Genomic DNA, 23,906 nt, shown 5'->3' on the forward strand with positions numbered 1-23,906 from the left:
ACTGTCCAATCCCGGGCCAGGGCTCCTCATATCCTCCTCTTCTGGCACTCTATCCTCCTCTTTCTTCCTGCGACACAGCCACAGTCCTTCGTCCGTTAGTCCTGTTTGCCCGTCTCGGAACCTACGGTACAAGTAGATCAGTTAAGGCACCAGGAAGTGAACGTTCGATCACATTAGCCAGCATTACTGTGCAAGTTAATCAACGTCGGAACATACCATCAGCATTGATTAAGACAGTCAGCATTAGAATGTCATGGCCCACAACAGCTCAGTAGAAAACTGTATCATAAAGATTTTACTTACCGTCCCAACGTGGTAATTCTGGGAGGGTTCGAATGAAGACAGGGTGGGCTAATCCTCGCCCCTGCCTCCTTAATAGAATTGAAACTTTACTGTACGTTAGCTAGGAAATTTTTCATTCTATATCTAGAGCGGAGGCTTCTGATTAGGCTAGTTCAAAGCTTATCCACCACCAGTGAAGCTGGCTTAAAGTAAAATCTCTTGAAGGTGGAGTCTGAAGACCAGTCTGCAGCTTTCAGAATGTCTTCCAAACGAGCCCCCAGGGAAAAAGCCTTGGACGCCATTGCTCCTCTCACAGAATGGGCCCCAAACTGGGAAATATCTATGCCAGCTTCCTGCATAACCCATCGTACCCATCGCGCAATAGTAGGGGATGAAACCGCCCCGTGTGGTTTAGTAAGAGCAATAAACAGCTGTTTGACACCCTGTGGGTGTATATCAATCGTCGCCACTTCATAGGCCTTCAGTGCTCTAACCACACATAACTTCGGGACATCCGGGAATGCAGGATACGAGATAGTTCGGGAATCCCCTTTGGTTCGTCTAGAAATATGGAAGGTAACCCCATCAGGGGTCAAGACACGACCTGTAAGATCCAAAGCCCTCACATCTGAGACTCTGCGACACGAGATCAGACAGAGCAACATTGCCAGCTTCGCTTAGATCTGCTTCCTCGACAGGTATTTATTGGACGGCCACTCCCGAAACAAGTTAAGAACCTTATTCATATCCCATAAAACTGAATAGCGGGGTTCCGGAGGAACTGATAACCGAATGCCCCGTAGCAGTTTGCAAACCAGAGGATGTTCCCCTATAGGGTGGTTATCCAGCGGGGTGTGGCCCGCCGAGATGGCCGACCTAAAGGTATTGATTGACCTGTACGCCAAACCCTCCTTTGCCAGGGAGGCTAAGAAATTAAGGACGTGGACAATGTCTGCCCCCATTGGATCAATCTGTTGTCGCAGACACCAACCACTCCACAGAGACCATGCTGATCGGTACCTCTTGTTGGTACTGTCTGCCCAAGATTTGGCCAACAGCGTGGCAGCGTCTTCGGAAAGTCCCGGGACTTGCCAGCGTTGCCTGTAACCCGCCAGGCCATCGGACGCAGGTGGCCCGTGGTTAGGCGGTGGTGAGGATCCCCTTGGGGAGATCTGCAACGTGGGGTAGAGGGATTGGAAAATCCCAGGAAAGTTCCATCAGAACCGGAAACCAGGCTTGCGATCTCCAGGTCGGGGTGATCACCACCAGATCCGCCCGTTGTCTCCTTACCTGGGTGGACACTCTCATGATCATCGCAAAGCGGGGGAACGCGTAGCTCCTCTCTCTGCTCCAGTCTTGCAGAAATGCATCCACCGCCGTCGCTTCCGGCTCAGGACGCCAACTGAAGTAGCGCCTCAGCTGGGCGTCCAGACGGGAAGCAAAAAGGTCCACTGAGAACAGACCCCATCTGTCCACGATCGCCCTGAACACATCGGGGTGGAGTTGCCATAGGCTGGCGTCTCTCCAGTGACGAGACCACCAGTCCGCCACCCGGTTGGCTGAGCCGGGAAGGTGCTCCCAAGTGCTCCGCCGACAAGGATATTTCGTTGGACAGGCAGTATTCCCATAGAGTCCTGGCAAGGTCGGACAAGGCTCTGGACCTGGTTCCTCCAAGGTGGTTGATGTAGCGCACCGCCGCCACATTGTCCATTTTTAGAAGGACACGGCACTGAATCTTGTCCTTCGTCCAACACCTCACTGCAAAGGAACCCGCCATCAACTCCAGACAATTGATGTGAAGGTTCTTCTCTGCGGATGACCATACTCCGCCTGTAGACACAGCGCCACAACGTGCTCCCCAGCCCAGGCCGCTGGCATCGGATTCGATCACCAAATCCGGTTTGGAGCCGAAGATCGCTCGTCCCTTCCAAGCGTCCATATGCTCGATCCACCATCAGAGCTCCGTTCTCGCCTCTTCTGTGAAGGGAACGACCTGGGAATAGGTAAGGCCTTTGCGGAGGTGAAAAGCTTTGAGGCGTTGGAGGGCCCGGTAATGAAGGGGCCCCGGGAATATCGCCTGAATGGAAGACGACAAGAGACCTACAACCCTGGCCAAGTGCCGCAACAGGATCGTTGGGCGTGCCAGAGTGCGTCTCAATTCGTGTCTGATCTTGGACAACTTCCGAGAAGGCAGTGACAAGGTTGCGTGCACTGAGTCTATCATAAAACCCAGGAACTGCATTCTCCGTGATGGGACAAGGTCCGACTTGGCCTGGTTGACTATGAATCCTAAGGATTCTAAGAGGTTGATCGTCCTCTGAAGATGGACCAGCAATGTCAGCGGACATTGATGCAGAAGGAGCATGTCGTCCAGATAAATTATAAGACGGATGCCCTTCGTGCGCAGGCGCTCCACCACCGGCTTCAGCACCTTGGTAAAACACCACGGAGCGGATTACAGTCCGAAAGGAAGGGAGGCAAACTCGTATACCTGTGGACCCCACCGGAACTGAAGAAAACGCCTGTGGGGAGCAAAAATGGGGATCGTGAGGTAGGCATCCTTCAGGTCCAGCCGGACCATCCAGTCCCCCTCCTGAAGCAGATCCCGCAGGATGTGAATACCCTCCATCTTGAAATGGCGGTATATAAGTCAGCCATTGAATTCCTTGAGATTTATCACTGGGCGATAGCCCCCGTCCTGTTTTTCTTTGAGAAAAAGATTGCTGAGAAAACCTCGTGGGTGCAGTTCTGCCCGCACAATAGCCCCTTTCTGTAGTAGATCCGCGACCTCTGTCTATCAGTGAGCATTGGTCCGGCATGAAATCGATAGGTCTGGGGCGAACGGACTGCGTGGGGAGCCCCGAATACTCTATTTGAAACCCTCCGACGGTCTGTAATACCCAGGCGTCTGAGGTGAGCGAAGACCATGCCTGAAGAAAAAACTGGAGTCTGCCCCCCACTTTCAGGCCCATTACATTTTGAAGTCTCACCTTTGTGGTTATTGTAGCCGCCGTCTCCTCTTCCTCGTCCACCGCGGCGCCAGGGATAACCTCTGGTCTAGTAGAAGTTTCCAAACTTTTCAGGGTCTTGGTATTGGCCTCTGTGGGAATCGCCTTGCTTGAAGGAGCCTCTGTTATAGGGTCTGCCAGACGAACAGCCCCTTCCTCGACTGGCTGCGCCAAAAACACGGGGTGTGAAGATTCGCTTCACGGACGCTTGGGCCTTGTCCAGGGAATTAAAGGTATTTACAAATTTACCCAGTTCCCGGACGAACAGGTCACCGAAGAGGTTGCCCTCTGCCATCGTGCCTGCCTCGGAGGTGGCCAGTTCTCCCAGCTTCGGGTCTATCTTGATCAAAATAGATCTCCGTCGTTCAGTGGAAATAGCTACATTCGCGTTTCCTAGGAAAATAATCGCCCGTTGTGCCCAGCCGGAAAGAATCTCCGGAGAGATCAGAAACCATGAGGCCTTGGCATCTTCCGCCTGTCCAGGATTTTCGCCAAAGGCCCCGCCGTGTCCAAGAGTTTATCTTGGCAGGCCCTCCAAGATTGGTCTATACCCTTTTTGGGGTCCTTCACAAACTTCGTGAGGAAGGTGGACATTTTGGGATCAATCTCCGGGGTAACCGCTACCTAACCCTCCAAGGCGGAGCGCGGGCATTCTGCCCGAAGGCAGCTACGCACCTCCTGATCTAACGGCTTACGAAGTCTGGCCGCCATGTACGCCGCCACCTTAGGGGCGGGAACACAGTGCGATGAGCGCGGGTGGAGGAGTTCGTCCGGATTGAGCATGTCTGAGTTAAGGTCAGAGCCGGACGCCTGGGTGGGATCATCTGTAGGCCACATACGCTCTGGTTCCCCATCTCCATCCTTGGTTTGGGGTGACTCATCTGGATCGACAGTGGTCGCATCGTCCTGACCACCTCCCTTGGCACCAGATGGCGCCTCCTGTGAGGCCGCGGGAGCCTCCGCAGTTTTCGCGTCCAAGAACGCCTTTTTTAGGCGCGAAAAGGCATCTGGGTCCACGTCCGCAGAGCGTTTTCGCTTATGGTCAGTAGCACTCGTCGATGGTTGGTCTGGAGGAATTGAGCTTGTTTGCCCCGAAGGGTCTGCCCCTTGCCCGAGGGGTTGGCACTGCGCCTGAAGTTGATCTATCTTCTTTTCCAGGGGCGCCACGACCCGTGTCACGGCCTTCAAAATGGAGGAATCCATTACTTGGCAGAAGTGGTCATCTACCGGCAGGTACATGACCTGCTGCTCCTCCTCCTCATAGTATTCGTCGTACTCCATACAGCCGCTGCCTCAGCAGATAGCAAGGTGTATTAGGGGGTATGGCAGGACAGAGACCTCAAGTACAAATCTCTTCCCGCCACAGCGGGGTCAGCAATAATGAAATAGGGACCAAACAACCTCTGCTATGAGGTACTGAACTGAAGCCTGCCTGGGCCGGTCCCAAAAACGCGCCAAATACCCTACCCGCCTCGCGGGTGTTCAGGCTCCAGGCAGGGGCTCTGTTAGTCTCAATTAATCCTTATCAATGCCAAAGCACAAACACACAGATCCTCCCCCACAGTGCGCGAGTCAGTTGAGCCGCTTTCCCGACGCGTGTACAAAGCGGAACTCAACGACTCGCACCCGACGGGAGGTTGAGCTCCTCAGAGCCGCAGCGAAGGACGCGCGGTCCCCTAGCGGCGGGAGGCCGCCCGCGCACAGAGCCTGTCACAACAATCGCAAAAGGAGCGGAGAACGCCCCTGCGGCTCACACACAGAGTCACCGCCTCAACCCCCTCAGGGATAACAAATCAGTGCGAACCCGCACGACCCTGTGAAAACCAACCAATAAATCGCCAATGACAAAAAATCAGTCAGAGAAATAAGATAAAGAAAGAACACTCATCTGCTTGCTGCTGGAGCAGCGAAGAAAGAGGAGGATAGAGTGCCAACAGAGGTAGATATGAGGAGCCCTGACTCGGGATTGGACAGTTGCTGGGACATTTTCTATTTCCATTTTCCCTGATGCTCATGGGAAATGTAGTTTTGTTGATACCTTTTAATGGCTGCTGGAGTAAAATAAAGGCGAAAGTGACAGTCTAATCAGAAGCTTCCACTCCTGACATAGAATTAACTCTAGGTCGAGAGAAATTCTGTCTTCTGAATACATTCATCTAATGTATCCACGAGTTCCATAGGACAACATGATTTCTCATGTAGGCAGTGTATGGGCAGGTGGGCACCTCTTAAATAGACAGGCCATGCCCACAGTGAGTGGATGGCTAAGCTTTCTGGATATTTATATTATGAGAAAAAAAAGCTTATTTATTAGCAGCAGTTAACCTGAGGTGGATGAGTGAAAGTTTCCTGGATTTTAACGCAGGATTTTAGGGTAGCCATCTGTATGCTGTGCTGTTGTGACGAAGTAGAGGCTAGTATGGGTTTTAAATGTCTTTCAGACACAATCAGATATTCTCCCAGAATGTGCAAGTAGGTTTACAGGTTAAGAACACATACTTGAAGCAAGCTACGCTTTCCTTACATTTCCTACATTTGTCTCGCAACGCTGGCCCTACTTTGGAAAGTTAGTTCCAAAGGTTCCTAAAATGCCTGGTGGAGTGAGAAGAACTTACACTAAATACATTATAGAATACATTTCAGAAATGCCTCTTTTTATCCAAACTTGCCAACCAGCTTTAAGGTGTGTGAGGATAGAAATGTTAATGCTACTTTTCTTTGCAGCTAGATACGTTGGCTGCTGAAGGACCAGTTGCTTTAATGCTTTGCGGAACAGCACTTTGGTGTCTCTCAGTTCATAGAGACCAGTGACTATTATATGTTGTCCTATAGTCTCCCTACAGGTTCCTGGCTCTTTATGGCCGTTTTCTTTTCTAATACTTCTGATTGAAGATAACTGATGGCCTATCAAAGAAAGGTTTTGCTTTGAGGTTGTCTTGATGTAGCTAGTGGGGCATTCTAGGTTTCTTCCATGCTTGTTGCACTCTTCTATGTACATATGCAAATAAAAAACTTGCCCTTAAGGTGAAAGGCTTGGCTTGAGGTGCCCAAAATCGAAACTGGTCAGAAAGGGGCAAGGAGAGATTGAGACGTGTACAAAATACATAGTCCGGGGGTGGGCTAGATTTCAAATAGCTGTAGTTCTGAGGTATCTGTTGGCCAAAAAAGTGTATTGGTAACTAGCAGAGAACATTATCAGGAAGATGTACTTTTGCAAATAAGGTCCTCTATATGAAGTTGGAAATAAAGGCCCAACTTGACAATGAGTCTAAAAAAAACCTCTGGGTCCTAATGGGTTTCTGGCAGTTCCAGTGTTTATCGGGGAATATAACTCGGCGCTGCTTAAGGCTGTATTATACAGAGGCTAGGGCAGTGGGAAAATTACTGTTGGTTTTGAGAACAGCTACAATAACACTTTTCAGGCAGGACAACACCTTGAGCACTCTGCCTCATGTAGACTGATTGATTTTACTGCTGTATGCTAGCCAGGGTATTAGCCAACATAATTGACACCTGCATCAGCACAATAGTACATCCATACCTATCAGGCTTTATGCCTGGTCGGGTGACAAGACACAACCATAAGATTTTGAATTTGACTGCCATTTTCCAAATCATGTATGTGTGTATGTATGTGTGTGTGTGTGTGTGTGTGTATATATATATATATATATATATATATATATATATTATAGATATATATATTTTCCAAGATTACTGTTTGACATTTGCTCAGGGCATATCGGATATCTACATGTCTCTAAAGTATCCACAAGGAGCCTGCCACTCACACCTTGCCCACTACTATAATCAAAATTAAGTCGAAGTGCTTTGGTATGCCCCAAGTACTGTATTAAAGATTTCCCGCCAAGGGTTATAGAACGTTTCATATTTTTCATGCTGCCTTAAACTTGGTAAGTTGTTTCTTCTGCTATGGCACAGGAGTCCATGCCTCTTGATCAGTTGATGACAATGGGGCCTTTTTTGCTCCTCCAATGACGTGCAGTGTCTCTTTTGTCCCCAAGAAACCAACCATGTGCAGTGACTGGGCACTTTTGTAGCCCCATTGCACACAGTGTTGGTACTTGGGAAACTCACTGCTCTCTCCAGCGTTCCATGCGCCTATTTTCAATATTGTGTAATCACACTGTATTCCCATACTGTAGAAAGGAAAGATCATCATGTGTTTTTGCATACATAGGCACTTGGTGATCTTCCACAGGTGGAATGGGGTGAAAATATTCTCTGTGGAAATATTTTAACTAGATCAGCCTTAGTCGGGATGAGATATCCAGAGTGTAGAAGGGGCATACCGGTGCTGTTATACGCGGATGACGCGGTTTTAATCTCGCGCACGGAGAAGGGGCTTCAGGCTCTTTTAACTGCTTTTAATGTTTTTATGTCTGATAGGGACCTAATGGTCAATAATTCCAAGTCCTATATAATGCAGGTTGGCCAACGCCCAAGAAAGAACTATGTATTCAAGCTTGATGACAGTCCCATTCCGGTCACAGAGACTTTTTCCTATCTGGGTGTGCTTTTTGACTCGAAGTTAAGTTGGGCCCCTCATCTGGTGAAGAAGAAGAATGATATGCTGAGGGTTAATGGAACTATCCTAAATCTCGCTAAAAAAATAGGTAAGAAACCGTTAACTGCAATGATCAAGTTATATAATGCCAAATCTGTAGCAACGGCGGTATATGGCAGTGAGCTGTGGGGTTATGTGTCCAATACCCAATTACAGGTTATCGAAAACACCTTCTTTAAACGGTTACTATGTGTCCCTGCGAGTACCCCGAACCTTGTTGTGCATGAGGAGCTAGGGACTCCGTTTTTATGCGATAACCTAGCATTGAAGCCACTGATCTGCTGGGTTTCACTGTGGCTTAACAAGGAGATACCACTCACTCATCAGATTGTACGGGATGTAACATCTCAGGATAACTGTATGCGCATCCCATGGCTAAAATATTTGAAATCTTGTTTTGAAATGCTGGGGTGCCCCAAACTGTTCTCCCATACGAGTGGCATTGTGAAAGGGGACATAACAGCGGTCAAAAGAGCCTATCTAAAGTTTAAATTGGCGGATAGAGAAAGTTTGGAAATGCTGAAACCAAGTGTCAGAAAGTTTATCATGCTAAAGTCGTGTGGGGGAATGGAGCCCTACCTGGCCTGTGCCTTTAGCTCACATGAAAAGTTCCTGCTGACTAGGTTCAGATTTAACACTTTCAGCAGTTATTAATAAGACCCAAATCAGACATTTTTAGCAAACATGTAGCTCCCTGTGGCTGCGACGGGAAGTCTCCTCAGGATATGCTACATTTTATATTTTTATGCAGGTTTTATGATTATCCCAGACGCTACTTTCTTGTTGACTTGCTGAGAACATTGGATTTTAAACAAATTAGACCTGCCCTTATTTATTTGCAGCTTTTGCACCAGGATTGTGTACTCCATATTCTGTCGTTTTTAAAGCTTGCACTGAGAATAAGAACCTGCTTAGACCTATGATCTTTGTTAAGCAATATTGCACTATATCAGGACCAGAAGGGCACTTTTTTTTCTTAACTAACATTTATGATGATTTTTAATGATATCTGTGAAGAACGTTTTAATAATGTATTGATGTGAAATCTGATAATGTAATCATTGTATGTACTTTTTATGGTTTGAAATATTAACCGAAATAAAGTCTCATTTGATTTGATTTGATTTGAGATATCCAGAGTGCACGGAGGGCAGCCTTTGCCTTTATCCAATGCTCATCCTTGCCTCCCCAGCTGCTGTTTTTCTTTTCTCCTGCAGGAATTCGAAGGAATCTGATGAGTTACTCATTAATGATCTTTATATTCTTTAAATGTTATTTTTCCCTAATCGTTATATGGTTAACTTGGGTCCCAGGGTTTCATTCCGCAACCCCCTACAGTTTGTCATGGTAAGAAAGGATCTAGGGCATGGCACAACTGCTGGTATCCAAAATTTGTGTTTTTTGATAATGTGTTCCTTGGATAATTGATCAAATGATTTGATGTGATCAAATGCCCAATATCAACTAAAGTAAATACAGCTGATAAATGGCAGGAGTTAAACCCTTTTAATCCCACCATGTGAGGGGGCATGTTCCCTGTCATAAGGTAGTTTTGTTTGTGTTCCTAGGCACTTGCTGTATTTCAGGGCTTCTCTTTAGCATAACAGCAGAAGATTGGTAATTGTAGGTAGTAGTGCATGGGGAATGACCAATCCATATAGAATGGAGTATAAAATGGGTTTTTCTAGGAGGTTGAGTTTGAGATTATTCACAGCAGAACAGACAATCAATGATTGGAGTTTGATGAAAGTTACAGTAGTATAAGAGAATGGCTGGTATTTCAAGACTTCTTTTCTATGTGGCTTGCTGTGAGAAGTTGGCCTGGTATATGCTGTCCACTGAATAAAGTGGGCACCTTGTACCAGTCCAAACATTATGGTGACGTGATTTAAGAGGTCAAAGTTAACCATAGAAAGCTATCCAAGTGGTTGCTGCGGAGAGCAGGCTTCATGCTTAGCCTTGAAGGAATGTTAAGCAGCTTGTTTTACCAGAATGCAACCTTATTGTATTGGTTAAATGAAAGGAGAACCACACACCAGTTATAAAAATATGTATTTCTTATTATAACACACACTAAATACTTCACAGTATCTGCAACAGAACCAATTGTAAGTAGCACTAATACACAGTGGGCTCCAAAGGTAGACCAAGCCATATACTAAAATAGTGGTATAAGAACTACAACGTGAGTCAAGACCGTGTCAAGAGCAGAGGTCTTCAAACTTTTTGATGCTGCGACCCCCTTGTCAAAAAAATTTAGGCGTAAGGACTCCCTTCTGACAAACATTTCTAGATGCTGGTACTCCTCATCAACGACACCTATTGACAACCATAACCACCTCCAATTCCACAGCAAATACCTTTTACGGCAGCGAAATAATATTAAACTGTTCAGCAAACCAAAGGTCAGTAAGCGTGGGGGTGTAGTCAAAGCTGTAGCTAAAAACAAAGGGCCTAATTTATGAGGAATTTGCGTAGGCCAATTGACATGGGGTCACTTAGAAGACAATTTTGTGAAAGGTCAAGAAAGGATTTTGTGAGCAAGAAGGAGTTCATACACGGCAACATTAAGAAATACAGTTATTACAGCATCTTCATGCCGATCTCTGCAGGAAGCGAATGACTCTGTTGGGCCTCGTTGACCCATTTTAAATTTACTTTCTTTAAATTTCCTTTCAGGTCTGCTGTATCTAGGGGGCATTATGACTGGCCTCCTGGCGCCCTACACCATATACCACCTCACCCGGATAGGGGGAACCCTGCTTGCCTTCCTGTCATCTCACCCTAATTCGACGCACCATCTCCCAGGGGCCTTTTAACCTCCCCTTACACCTTTTTCTGTGCCAGACTGGGACAATCAGTGAGCCTTCTTCACCCTGACCTGGACCTTTACTCTGTCATTATAGCAGCAAGCTACTTCCAGTTCTATGGTCAGGAACACATACACTAAGTTGCTCTCTTTAAATGTCTGTGGTCTCAACTCCCCTAGCAAGTGCAAGCAGGTGAGAGGTACTTCCTGCAACTAAACCCGGATGTCATTTTCTTTCAGGAGACTCATCTCCCTGGGGTGGACAGCTACCGAATGGCCCATCTAAGGTATCCACACAGCTTAGATCCATGCTCCTACCAAAACCCTGGGGGTGGGCGTTTTATGCAAGGCAGGTTTCTGGTCCTCTGTCCTGCAGGAAGTGAGGGACAAGGGAGACTGCTTCCTGAAAGTACACATGTTCAGGGGTACATTTCCCCATACCTTATTCAATATCTATGCTCTGGAGTTTCCTGTGATGCATATTGACTTGAATTTGTTGTAAATTGTTTTTTTCGGACTTTGTTTGCGACGTGTCTAACTACAGGGGATCCCTATATATGACCTTCTAACACCTCCTTTACCTATTCATGTGAGACATACCTTTCTTCTTAATATGTTAATTTGCTATGAACTGTTTTGATCAATGCAAAATTTTACTAATGGCATTTCAACCGATATTTACTTTGTTCCAAATTTTCAATAAAAAAGACTTCAAATAAAACAAAATAGCAACAGGTCAGTTGAGTATACGTTGTGAAAATTCGTGCTTCAGTAGAATTCTTCATTATGGTGCTAATTTCACTATGCATTTATGGCATGATGGTGACTACCTACACTAACTTTTTCCCTGGCCCACCCGTATTCATCCATGGCAACTACACCGCCTTCATAATGCTGGACCCTGCATTATGGTGGTAATTTGTCACATATTATGACCATGCTTGTGCCCTCATAAATGCTGACCTTGACCTATCTGGAATAATGGTGTGAATAGTGCTATGGCACACATCTAAATGGTTTTGAATATATTTACCTTTGTGCAGGCTCAGCGGAGGGGAGCGAGTGGAAATGACATATGTATGTGCATTCTCGTCTGTAAACTTTAATAACCCTCTCTCCACGTCCTAGTGGAGCTACCTTTTTTCCATGACTTGAGTCTTTGGAGAGTGGATTGGCAAGTCTAAACCGGTTCGACTTGTAGATGTTTGTTTCACTCTACATTACTATACATTAACTACAATACTTATAAAAGCATCATATGTTAGTATTTTATTTTGCGTAGGAGCATTGAGAAATTTTAAGGTGATCTATGCTATGTTATATCATTTTTTTCCTGAGATCGAGAAGTGATGTAACATTATTTGGACATTAATTTCTCTGATAGCACTTCCTGCATTTAATTTCCCATGGCTGCATTGGTTGAAAATCATTTAACATCGGTTTCTGAAGTTACTGTGGTTTAGTTCGTACCTAACAGAATTTTAACAAATAGTAATTTTAGCTTATCTGAACCAATGTTGGCTCTCAACTATACCTGAACTTTAACAGCTGGCACAGCTCATCCAATAAAAGGACTTGCTGTTATTTTGTGAGTTGCACATCGTGATGCTCCTGCTGTCACTGCTGAGGTTGGTGCAGAAAACATGCAACATAAATGCAATAGTATAATAGTGAAGAGGACAGGGGAGGAGCGTGAGTAAATTGAGGTGCAAAGGAGTTTAAACAACTGATTCTGAAAGTGAAGGGTTAAACAGAAAATGGAAAAGCAAAGATGTATTACTTTTGGCATTTTGTGGAAGGTCAGCATGTCTACTTCCAGCCATACGAGTGTGCTTCAGAGCCCTACGAAGAGATGAAAAGGGCAGTGGTGGTGATACAATTATATTTTTTATTATAGTGTTAGCATGTTGGAATCCTTTTTTTAGGTCTCGCCTGACCCAGCGCTTGCGCTGGTCTGGCCAGACCTTCGGTAAGAAAGGCTTCAAAAAAATGCTATAGCTGGCTACAGCTTGCAATGCATGTGCGCGGGCGCGCGATTGAGCAGAGGTGCATTTTGGCGTGTTTCTGCTGCGCGCACACTCGCGTGCTTCCCCCGCGATCACTTTTGCTTGCTGACTCACGCCCGCTGCGCTTCAGTGTAATCAAGCACTGCAGCACTGCTGTTTGCAGGATCTTTATGCTATCTAAAACTGTAGATGACTCTTGTTGCGCGTATGTCAGATCAATGGCGCAGCGGCGTTCCGTAAATGCGGCTGACAAGGTGAAACAACAGATTTGGTCCGAGGAGGTGGATAGATTGCTATGCACCGCGGTGACACGCATGTTTAGCACAATGTTCTTTTAATTTGCACACACTTATGCTTTTTGCGGCACTTCCAAATTAGCAAGGCACCCGATTCAGTGTAATAAGGCACTTTAGCTCCAGCCCCGCTTTCAATCTTGCGATTCCCAATTCAGTGTAATCAAGCAGCTACCTTGTAGCACCAGCCCGACTTCAACCGTGCACACCCTTTATGTTCTCTGCACAGCACTCCTTGTGAAATTATGATCGCATTGTAAAGAAGATCATGACTTGCAAACTATTTGCCTAGTTCGAACATGGCCACATGTCAGGACATATGCCATGCATTGGAAACCAGGAAAGTGCAACAAACTGCTGTATAAGCATTAATAGAATGTCAGTCACAGCCTCCACGCAGCAGCGCACTATTTTAATATCTGGAACAGGAACCAGGTTTACTCCTAGGGTTTACGCGATTTAAAGATACAATCTGCAGTTCTGTGTCTTTTAAAGGAACCTCAAACTAGTTTGAGTACTTCCTTTATGTCTATGACTTCAGCTGCATCACTTTACTGTAAATAAATACCCAGCAAGATAAGGGCTTCAGTAGTACCCTGCATGGCACAAGTGCAGCGATTCCAGAATCCCCGCACAACCGGGGGCAGTAGTGGGAAGAGCCAGTGCAGCAGCCGTTCCGAGATTAGCGCCGCGCAAAGCCCCCTAACTAGTTTGACCAGCATGTGAATAAGAGCTAACCAGGAGACGAGTTCTCCTAATATTTGGCATTTTAATTATGCAAGCATATAGTTGAAATAGTATGAAAGACATAAGATTCAAAAACATAGCCACGCCTTGCTTGCCGCTCGCAGGTATAATTTTGTCCCTGTTATTCCTAGCCTCAATGAGATGAACAGGGGGATGCTGTTGTGCTGGTGTGTGTTAAAGCGGAAGATCCTCCAATCTTCCTAACAAGTATGCATGGAGCCATTCATCTGCAACACAACACAACATGCATTGGCATAGCCAATAGGTCTCGCTTTTGGGACCTTATAAGTATTTAGCCATGCAACATTTGATGTTGTTGCACCAAGGATATTGTGCTGCATAACTAAATACTTATAAGGTCCCAAAAGCGAGACCTATTGGCTATGCCAATGCTTGTTTACACTTCGTGTGTGATAACATTGTCCCATGAAGCATGGCTTTGAAAAGTGCAGTCTGTTTTAGTAAACTGGAGATTTGTTGAAGAAAAGGTGTGTTAAGCTTTCTGGCTTTGTTGTGTTTACAGCAGTCTCTCCATATTTTATCTTGCACTTTAAGCATTTTTAAGATAATAACTACCTCAAATTGCTGGTGATCAACCTCTGCAAATACAGCAAAGACATCTGCATTTGATCAGTCCTGATCCCAGTCAGTACTAAGATTAAAAACGCTTAGTAAAATGTGGATAAAATATGCAGAAAAAAACTAAATGGAACAAGCTCACCACAGTTATCATCACATGGCATAGAAGATGAGCAGTCATACGGCACAAAACGTAAGCATAACTGCTGTCTAATTGCTTTTCTGAATCTTATTAGAAGGAACCTATCCCAAGAATGGACTACAAAATTCAGACACAGCTCTTCTCCGGGTATAGTCTGGATTAAAGCATATTCTTTTTTCTGGATTTTGACTAGCTCAGCCACCTCCTGATCCTGCTGTTTGCGGTTCATGAAAGATTTTTAGTCCAAGACCTTTCAGCTTTTGGCAGGCCCTCAGGTTTGGAAAAAATATATGGCCTAACCATGGAATTTGAAGCCCCCATCACAGGACAGACCGTCTTCTATAACTTCTCTATTAAATGGGGTTGTGGATAACTCCAGACGGAGCACCACAACAAAAAATGGGCCAAGTCAATATGATCCTCCACATAGTCAAGCTCTATTTCCTCATACTAAATAAAGGAGGGACAACTTGGCGGAAGATCTAGGAGCCTGAAAACTGTTGATATTTATAAAGCCACATGGGCCGGAACTATAGGTTAAAACCAGAAGACACTTTCTCCTATAACTTTCTTAAAAGGTGACAATCGGCTTCTTACCAACAGTAAATGCTAAATTGGTCATGAACCCAACGCTATGTATAAAACTCTTTGGCTGTACAGGAGGACCAGGTGCCATATAAATCCAAAGTAACTCTGAGATGAAAACTCGCATGTTCTTTATATGGATTTGTCGGCTATGGACTGGGCCTGCATTTTAGGGTTACTTCCACCACAGGCCATTGTTTAAGTTTGGCTAGGGTTAACTGCCAACTTCAGAGATGCAGTAAAATCACTATAACTCTCCATTAAAATGTTAAGCCCTCCCTCTGCTTCCTAGTGGTCAGAACGGCACCATCTGCAACGGTTAATGCTTGTATCAGCTTATTTTTGATAACTGCGACATCTACACCCGTGGCCATCAGTGCCTCCTTTAACCCGGAAACAATTTCATGTTCTATTGCTTCCAACCTTAAAAATATGACCAGTGTATTTGATGTACGAAAATACTCCCTTTCATGTTTGCTGGATGATCAGAAGTTAAAATAGACACCATATTTCATACTCTTTTAATAACTATGGGTGCGCGTATACATTCTTCTATTCAGTCTCTGTATATTACAACCATGTATTAAATATCTCCAGTGGCCACCAATCCGTGTCTGTCTTCAGAGGCCAAGGTATTGCCAGTTTAGTAGTAATTCGTTGTGGTAGTGTTCTTAATGACTTAATAGATATTGCCCCTGCTTTACAAAAACCACAGCTAAATAAATAAATCTAAATAATCCAGACTTAATAAATTCAATTGTCTTTTGCTGGTGGTTGTGGACACCCATATTTTTGGTACAACCATCCTTTCTTGTGTTGTTCTCCTGGTCATCTCTGCTTTCTGTACCTTTTATTTTAGCCCGCAAGACACCTTCATCTCAAGCAGGGCTATCTGACCAGGCCCATAGCCAGGACTATGGGTAATAGAGAGCATGGCCCACAGGAACAACTGCAACTTAGTTTGACCTATCCTGGGGAAGAGGGGGTAAAGTGCAATGAATTACTGCACAGATGTTTATTGTAGAGCCGTCCTACATTTACACATTTAATCAGCATATTCTTAAGCACAACATTATAACAAAAGGTAATACTTTCTGCAAAAACAGCTAATTACACGGTTATGGACTGCATCTCATGTGCATGTGTTGTTTTACACTTTCATACCACTGCTGTACTTTCGCTGTCCTTTGTTAGTCTGTTTGATTCTTAGCAAAGCTCTGCTCCCTACATGTCTACTGCCTGCAAGGCCTAATCTGCATATTTTCTCAGAGACCTATTCATGCAATGCTGGCCTGTAACTTAATATTTCTGCTGTGTCTAATTATGTTTCTCTTACTACTAAAGCTTGTGTCTATTTATCTCCCCAGGTCCTAACTCCATGTGTGCTTTATATTCTACTATCTAAGACCTGTATTGTTCTTTAAGTCGAGCTATTTATAGATCTGAACTATTGTAGTTGAAACAACCCTCTTGAACAAGCGGATGTCTCCCAATGCATGCTGTCTACTGAAGCATGAAGCTTTGCCAGGCGCTCGCTATGCTCGTTCCCTCCCACTCGCTTGCTCCCCTGCTCCCCCACCCGACTTGAAAGGAAGCCTCGCACACCAACATTTGTCTCTCACACCACCAGACATCAAAGGCTGCTGCTCCCCCGCCCACCCACCCCCCACAGCAATGCCCATATGCTCTCGCCTCTTGTCTCTCCCCCCTCTCTCTCACGCTCTCTTCTAACCCTCCTCTCATTTACTCTCCCTCACACACTCTCATATGTTTACTCTTCCCTCCTTTCCCCCTCCCATATCCTCTCAATCCAAGCCCGTGGCCTCTCATTATTGCCCACTTATCTTCCCTTGGCCTGCTGCTTCTTAATCGTGTGCTTAATTTACCTCTGCTTTTTCTCTCACTTGCCCTTTCTCTCTCTCTCTCTCTCTCTCTCTCTCTCTCTCTCTCTCATTAATCTTCCGCTGTCTCTCAGCCTTGTTAATAAGACATGCTGCTGTTTTCTTTCTTCCCTCCTGCTCTCTTCTCTCATTTTCTTCTCCCCTTCTATGTTTTCTCTCCCTCGCTAGTCGCTACGCCTTTCACCACCTTTCTTTTTTTCTTCATCTCATCTTTCATTCTCTGTCTCGTTATCTTTCCCTCGTCTCTCTTTCCTTCCCCTTCCATTTGTGTAATTTCCTCCGGTTTCTTTCGGTCTTGTATGTGTTTGTTTTTTAGACACGGAAAATTGAAGTGATTTGCCCAGAATCACAGGGTGCTGCTCAGTTTCAAAATCCGCGGCTCTGACGTAAGACATCCTACGCTTTTATGCAAGAGAGCAGAATCTACTTCAGATTAGACAGGGACTCTTTCCACTTGGCTATGATTTCTGTTGCTCGCTTTCCATTTTTTTCTCACATGCAATTCAATTTGAGAATGCTTTATTGACAATGCCAGAGCGTTTAAAATTCACAAATAAGGGTATACTTCGCATCCGATTTTAACAGCCCTTTGATGGTGCTTCAAACTCGAAGGTATTTCAGCTCTTCCTGCCTCCCTTGAGTTCTTATCAAGAAGTAGACCGCTTTGGATTTACGAAAGTGAAGGCTGGTGTCCCCGTTCTGCTTGTACTCGGACAGGATGTTGAGACGCCTTCCGGGCTGCCTGGTTTCTTGTTATTCACTACCTCTCTCTCACACTCTCTCTCTCTCACACACACACACTCTCTCTCACTCACACACACACACACACACACACACACACACACTCTCTCTCTCGCACACTCTCTCTCTCACTCTCTCACACACACACACACACACTCTCTCTCTCACACAGTACAGCCCTCTACCGCTACCACTCTCTCCATCAACACTCTACCACTCTATGCGCCACCACCCTAGCGCCCACACTCAGGTGCCCACACTCTAGCACCTACACTCTAGCACCACCACTCTACCCGCCCACCACTCTACCCTCCAACTCCACCCTCAAAATCCACCATCCAAATCCACCATCCAAGCACTACTACACCCTCCAAATACACCCTCTGACAACACCCTCTACATCCACCATCCAACTACACCCTCCAACTCAACACTCCAAATCCACACTCCAACTCCTTCCTCCATCTACAAATCCACACTCCAAAAACACCATCCAACTTCAACCCTTCAAATCCTTCTGCAAACTACAACTACAGACTCTAACTCCGCCCTCAAAATCCAACGCCACCCTCCAACGCCACCCTCCAACTCCACCATCCAAATCAAAATCCTACACCCAAACCCACCCTCCAAATCCACCCTCCACCCTCCAACTCCACCATCCAAATCAAAATCCTACATCCAAATCCACCCTCCAAATCCACCCTACACCCTCCAACTCCACCCTCCAACTCCACCCTGCAAATCATCCCTCCAACTCTACCCTCCAACTCAAACTCCACCCTGCAAATCATCCCTCCAACTCCACCCTCCAACACAACCACTCAATGCCACAGCACCACTCAATGCCACAGCACCACTCAATGCCACAGCACCACTCAATGCCACAGCACCACTCAATGCCGCAGCATCTCGCAATGCCACAGCATCCCGCAATGCCACAGCATCCTGCAACGCCACAGCATTACTCAATGCCACAGCATTACTCAATGCCACAGCATCACTCAATGCCACAGCATCACTCAACGCGACAGCATTACTCAACGCCACAGCATTACTCAACGCCACAGCATCACTCCGCGCCACAGCATCATTCAATGCCACAGCATCACTCAACGCCACAGCATCACTCAACGCCACAGCATCACTCAACGCCACAGCATCACTCAACGCCACAGCATCACTCAACGCCACAACATCACTCAACGCCACAGCATCACTCAATGCCACAGCATCACTCAACGCCACAGCATCACTCAACGCCACTCAACGCCACAGCATCACTCAACGCCACAGCATCACTCAACGCCACAGCATCACTCAACGCCACAGCATCACTCAACGCCACAGCATCACTCAACGCCACAGCATCACTCAACGCCACAGCATTACTCAACGCCACAGCATCACTCAGCACCACTCAATGCCACAGCACCACTCAACAACACAGCATCCTTCAACGCCACAGCCTCCTTCAACGCGACAGCATCCTTCAACGCCACAGCATCCCTCAACGCCACAGCATCCCTCAACGCCACAGCATCCTTCAACGCCACAGCATCCTTCAACGCCACAGCATCCTTCAACGCCACAGCCTCCTTCAACGCCACAGCCTCCTTCAACGCCACAGCCTCCTTCAACGCCACAGCCTCCTTCAACGCCACAGCCTCCTTCAACGCCACAGCCTCCTTCAACGCCACAGCCTCCTTCAACGCCACAGCACCACTCAACGCCACAGCACCACGCAACGCCACAGCATCCCTCAACGCCACCGCATCCCTAAACGCCACCGCATCCCTAAACGCCACCGCATCCCACAACGCCACCGCATCCCTCAACGCCACCGCATCCCTCAGCGCCACCGCATCCCTCAGCGCCACCGCACCACCACTCAGCGCCACAGCACCACCACTCAGCGCCACAGCACCACCACTCAGCGCCACAGCACCACCACTCAGCGCCACAGCACCACCACTCAGCGCCACAGCACCACCACTCAGCGCCACAGCACCACCACTCAGCTCCACAGCACCACCACTCAACGCCACAGCACCACCACTCAACGCCACAGCACCACCACTCAACGCCACAGCGTAACTCAGCGCCATCTTGATCGACCGTGTCAAAACGCGGGCATCCAGGGCTTGGCTCTAACATGGTTTAGCTTCTTCCTGCTCCAGCGCTCCCAGTCGGTTCATTTGTCCACTTTCTCTGCCCCCTATTCCTCACTCTCCTGTGGTGTCCCTCAAGGCTCTGCTCTTTCGCCCCTCTTATTTAATCTCTATATGCAACCCCTTTTAGCTTCTCTCCGTCACACCCCTGTCACTACTTTCAATTATGCGGATGATTTAGAGTTAATTTTTCCTATCGACTCCTCCCCTTCCTCCTGTGCCAATTTCCAATCCACCATGCTTGCCATCTCTGAGTGGATGCATTTCAGCCAGCTGAAGCTCAATCCCAGTAAGACGGAGTTGGTGCTGACAGGAGGGTTGTCCAACCCTTGGAGCTCCAGCTTCTGGCCTCCTTTCTTTGGCCCCCCACCCTGTCCTGTCAATACGGTGAAGAGCCTGGGTGTTATCATCTCTAGTGACTTATCTATGAGGCCTCAAATCAATGCTGTCACCTCTTCCTGTTTTTTCCATCTGAGCAGGATCTGCAAAATTCGCAGGTTTTTCACTACTGAGGCTCTCACACTTGTCATCATGGCCCCTGTCACCTCCTGTATTGACTACGCCAACTCCCTGTACGTGGGGATTCCTGCTTACCATCTTCATCGGCTTAAGCTGGTACAAAACCAGGCGGCCAGACTGATCTTTCAACAGCCTAAGTACCAACATGTCTCGCCCCTGCTGAGGAGATTGCACTGGCTTCCTGTAGCCTCTCGATACATTCCCAAACTGGGCTGCACTGTTTTCAAGTCACTCCTCGCCCTTGCCCCAGCTTTCACCTACCTCAGCCTCAAGCGTCACATCCCCTCAAGGAATCTCCGGTCTTCTACACATAACCTCCTAACGGTTCCCAGGTTCAAACGCAAAAAGCACTGAGGCTCCTGCTTCTCCTTTCTTGCCCCCACAATTTGGAACTCCCTCCCGACTACAATCCGTCTCTGTCCCAGTTATACCTGTTTCCGTAAACTACTCAAAACGCATCTCTTCCAGCTAGCTTACGAGTAACCTTGCTGCCTGCCCCCTCTGCTTTTGTCTGAGCGCCATGAAACCGACTGGTGACCGTGCGCGGTAGAAGTAATTTTAACATAACATAACATAACATAACATAACTGTGAAAGTTGAAGAAATTGATGTACATAGACAGCATTCATTCCCCTTCTTCTCCCACTCCTCTCCCTGTGAGCACCATGAATACCGTAAACTATTGACCGTATCACTCTGCCAGTAAGAGCCCCTACCCCTGTGCATATGTACAGCCAGTTTAGGCACTATGGCCTTTTACCCATTAGGATCTCTGGTTTCCCTCCTGCGCGTATCTTAACCCCCCCCCCCCCTCTCATGCATAGACCATGAAACCCTCTCCCTCTGCGCGACCCCGCTGTGAAAGGCAACTCTCCCACTTGACTCGCACAAAACCCCCTATTCCTTCTTGGAGAGGCATCCTTCGCCTTAGCTGACGTAGCCCTCCCCAGCTGCACCTGACTGCCCCCGCTCTCTCATATACGGGTCATAAGATCTCTCTCTGTGTGACTCTGCCCCTGTGTCCACCCTGGCTACCCCTCCCTTCTCCTCACGTGGGCAAGTCATAAACCTTCTTCTTCTGCAAGACCCTGCCCTTGAGAGTCACGGCCGCGCCTGACCAACACCTCCTTCCCTTCCATGAATGCCCCTCTGTTGACAAGCCTTCCCTCCGCGCTCGATTGTCCACGCGGCATGAATACCACTCCTTTGATGACCCTTTCCCCCGAGTCCGGCTGACCACACATGTCCGAGGCCATCGCCTGAGCCAGGAGATACCATTTACTGCCCTTATTGTATGAAGTCACTCCTCTTCAAAGGATCCTCTATTGGTCTTAGCCACCCCACCCCCTGGGCTATGATCAGGCGTACACATCCTACGAAACACTCAGCTGCGTGATTGCCCTCCCCTCTTATCAGCAGGTCAAGGGTCCCCATTGTAAATGTATGTGGGGTAGGATCACCACGAGGATTATAGGGATGTCTTTCTCTTGCGTCATACAGTCCTGATTGTGTTATCGAGTGTTCTGTAAGGTATAAAAACAAGAGTCTCAGCTCACTTGTTAGAGCACCTCCCGAAAGACACTGCGTTTCGTGTCCGAAATGACTGGCTCTCCTCATGAGAAATAAACTCTGTTCTTGATTCCTGCTTCCAGCGCCCGTCTCTTTATTTTTGTAACTATTCACCATGGGAACTAAGAGGCGGTTTGCGCCAGCGGCCTGGGCATCGATAGGATCATGGGCTCGTTTTCCACATAACAGCGCCACTCAACGCCACAGCATCACTGAAGGCCACAGCTTCACTCGGCACCACTGAAGGCCACAGCATCACTCGGCACCACTGAAGGCCACAGCATCACTCGGCACCACTGAAGGCCACAGCATCACTCGGCACCACTGAAGGCCACAGCATCACTCTGCACCACTGAAGGCCACAGCATCACTCTGCACCACTGAAGGCCACAGCATCACTCAGCACCAATGAAGGCCACAGCATCACTCGGCACCACTGAAGGCCACAGCATCACTCTGTGCAACCATTCAACAACAACTGGTTCTAATATGTTCTCTCAATGTTTCAAGATTTATTACAAATGTCACAAAGATGTTAATATTTCACTTCTGTTCTTGGATTTTCATCACAATAAAATACACTGAACATAATCTTCCCAAAAGTTATTTACAAAAGTTTAAGCTATTGCCATTGTAAATTACAATAATTTTATTTAAGTATTAAGTATTAAACAAAATAAAAGCCATTGTTATTTGTAATATTAATACATCTAAGTCATGTAAATACAACACATATTGCATTAGAAATGCTATAGGTGTCACATTTGCGAAAGTTACAACTATTGCCATTGTAAATGACAAAGCTATTAATTTCGCTATTTTCAAAACCAACACATAAATAAAATATTTGTCATTTACAATTCCAATACCTCAAACTTTCCTAATGCGAGACCTATTGCATTGCAAATGCTTGTTAACACGTACATCTGTTCACTACTTCCTGCTGAAGCTTGTACTGACATGAGTGGGTCTTCTTCATTTTCTACGTGTATTATAACCTTGACCCCTTTAGATGATTTTCAACTCTTTCCTCCCCTTCCCTTTTGCTTGGAGACATTAATCTGTATACGTTCTCCTCAACATTCTGCATTTTATTTATCAATCTAGCTGTAAACATCCCTCCCAACTTCTGATTAACAATTTTACAGCATCCTATCACTATCTGTAGAACGCAGAACATCAAGAGCAACGTCGCAAAAACAGGCAATAAGGCCTTAAATAGTCATGACATCCAGGATGACACCCAAGTGACCCTGAAAACCATTCAACAGGGCACATCCCTAGTCTACCATCATCTTTTGCAAGGTATGCAGAGTTCGTATGGCCTCTGTTAGTGTTCTGTTTTCTGCGTCATTGGCTGGAATATATGTGCAATAGGCAGTTTGAATCTTGGCACATAATCCTCCATCCATATCAGTTATTAAGTCTAAAACATATCTACGTTGTATGATCATTACTCCCATGGCTCGCAGCTCTTCTTTGATTGCTTTGAAGCCAACCTCAGCGGCGTTGATGGCTGTCATCAGCTCCCAGCAGGTAATCTGGAGCCAACATGCAGTTGCTTTAGCATGGACGAACGGAAGGGTACTGCTGAAGATTTTTGCGTCGTTGAACAGCCTATGCTCTTTTGGGACATCTTCCCAGGCTGTAGTATTGTAATACTCTGCAGCTGTCTTCCTCTGATGGTGCAACCCGGTCGTTGGACGGCACACGGCGTGGTCATGTAGTTCAGAGATGTCAACTCCTGGAATCACTTGGGAGGAGTGTGTACAGTCACCAAAGAGCAGGGGCCTTGCCATCCTGAAGAAAGTCGCATATACTGCCACTCACTACACAGTTCGTGTAAAAATCCATTTGGCTGGAGTTGCCCTATTGCATGTGAGCGCTATATTTTGTAACATTGCAATTTATGTTCTTTCCCGACAGGGCTGTTCCATTTCTCATGAATCACAAAGGGAAAAGAATG

The 23,906-nt window shown here is 46.6% G+C and overlaps 1 protein-coding gene and 1 pseudogene across 1 annotated transcript in view; one reads left to right on the plus strand and one right to left on the minus strand.

Annotated features, from left to right (window-relative positions):
- Positions 1 to 23,906, plus strand: part of LIN28B (lin-28 RNA binding posttranscriptional regulator B) — a 694,462-nt gene that overhangs the window by 133,241 nt on the left and 537,315 nt on the right. The window lies entirely within an intron of this gene.
- Positions 960 to 2,911, minus strand: LOC147707899 (uncharacterized; annotated as a pseudogene).

This window comes from Lissotriton vulgaris, chromosome 6 (genome assembly GCF_964263255.1).
Source record: "Lissotriton vulgaris chromosome 6, aLisVul1.2, whole genome shotgun sequence".
Taxonomy (NCBI): Eukaryota; Metazoa; Chordata; class Amphibia; order Caudata; family Salamandridae; genus Lissotriton; species Lissotriton vulgaris.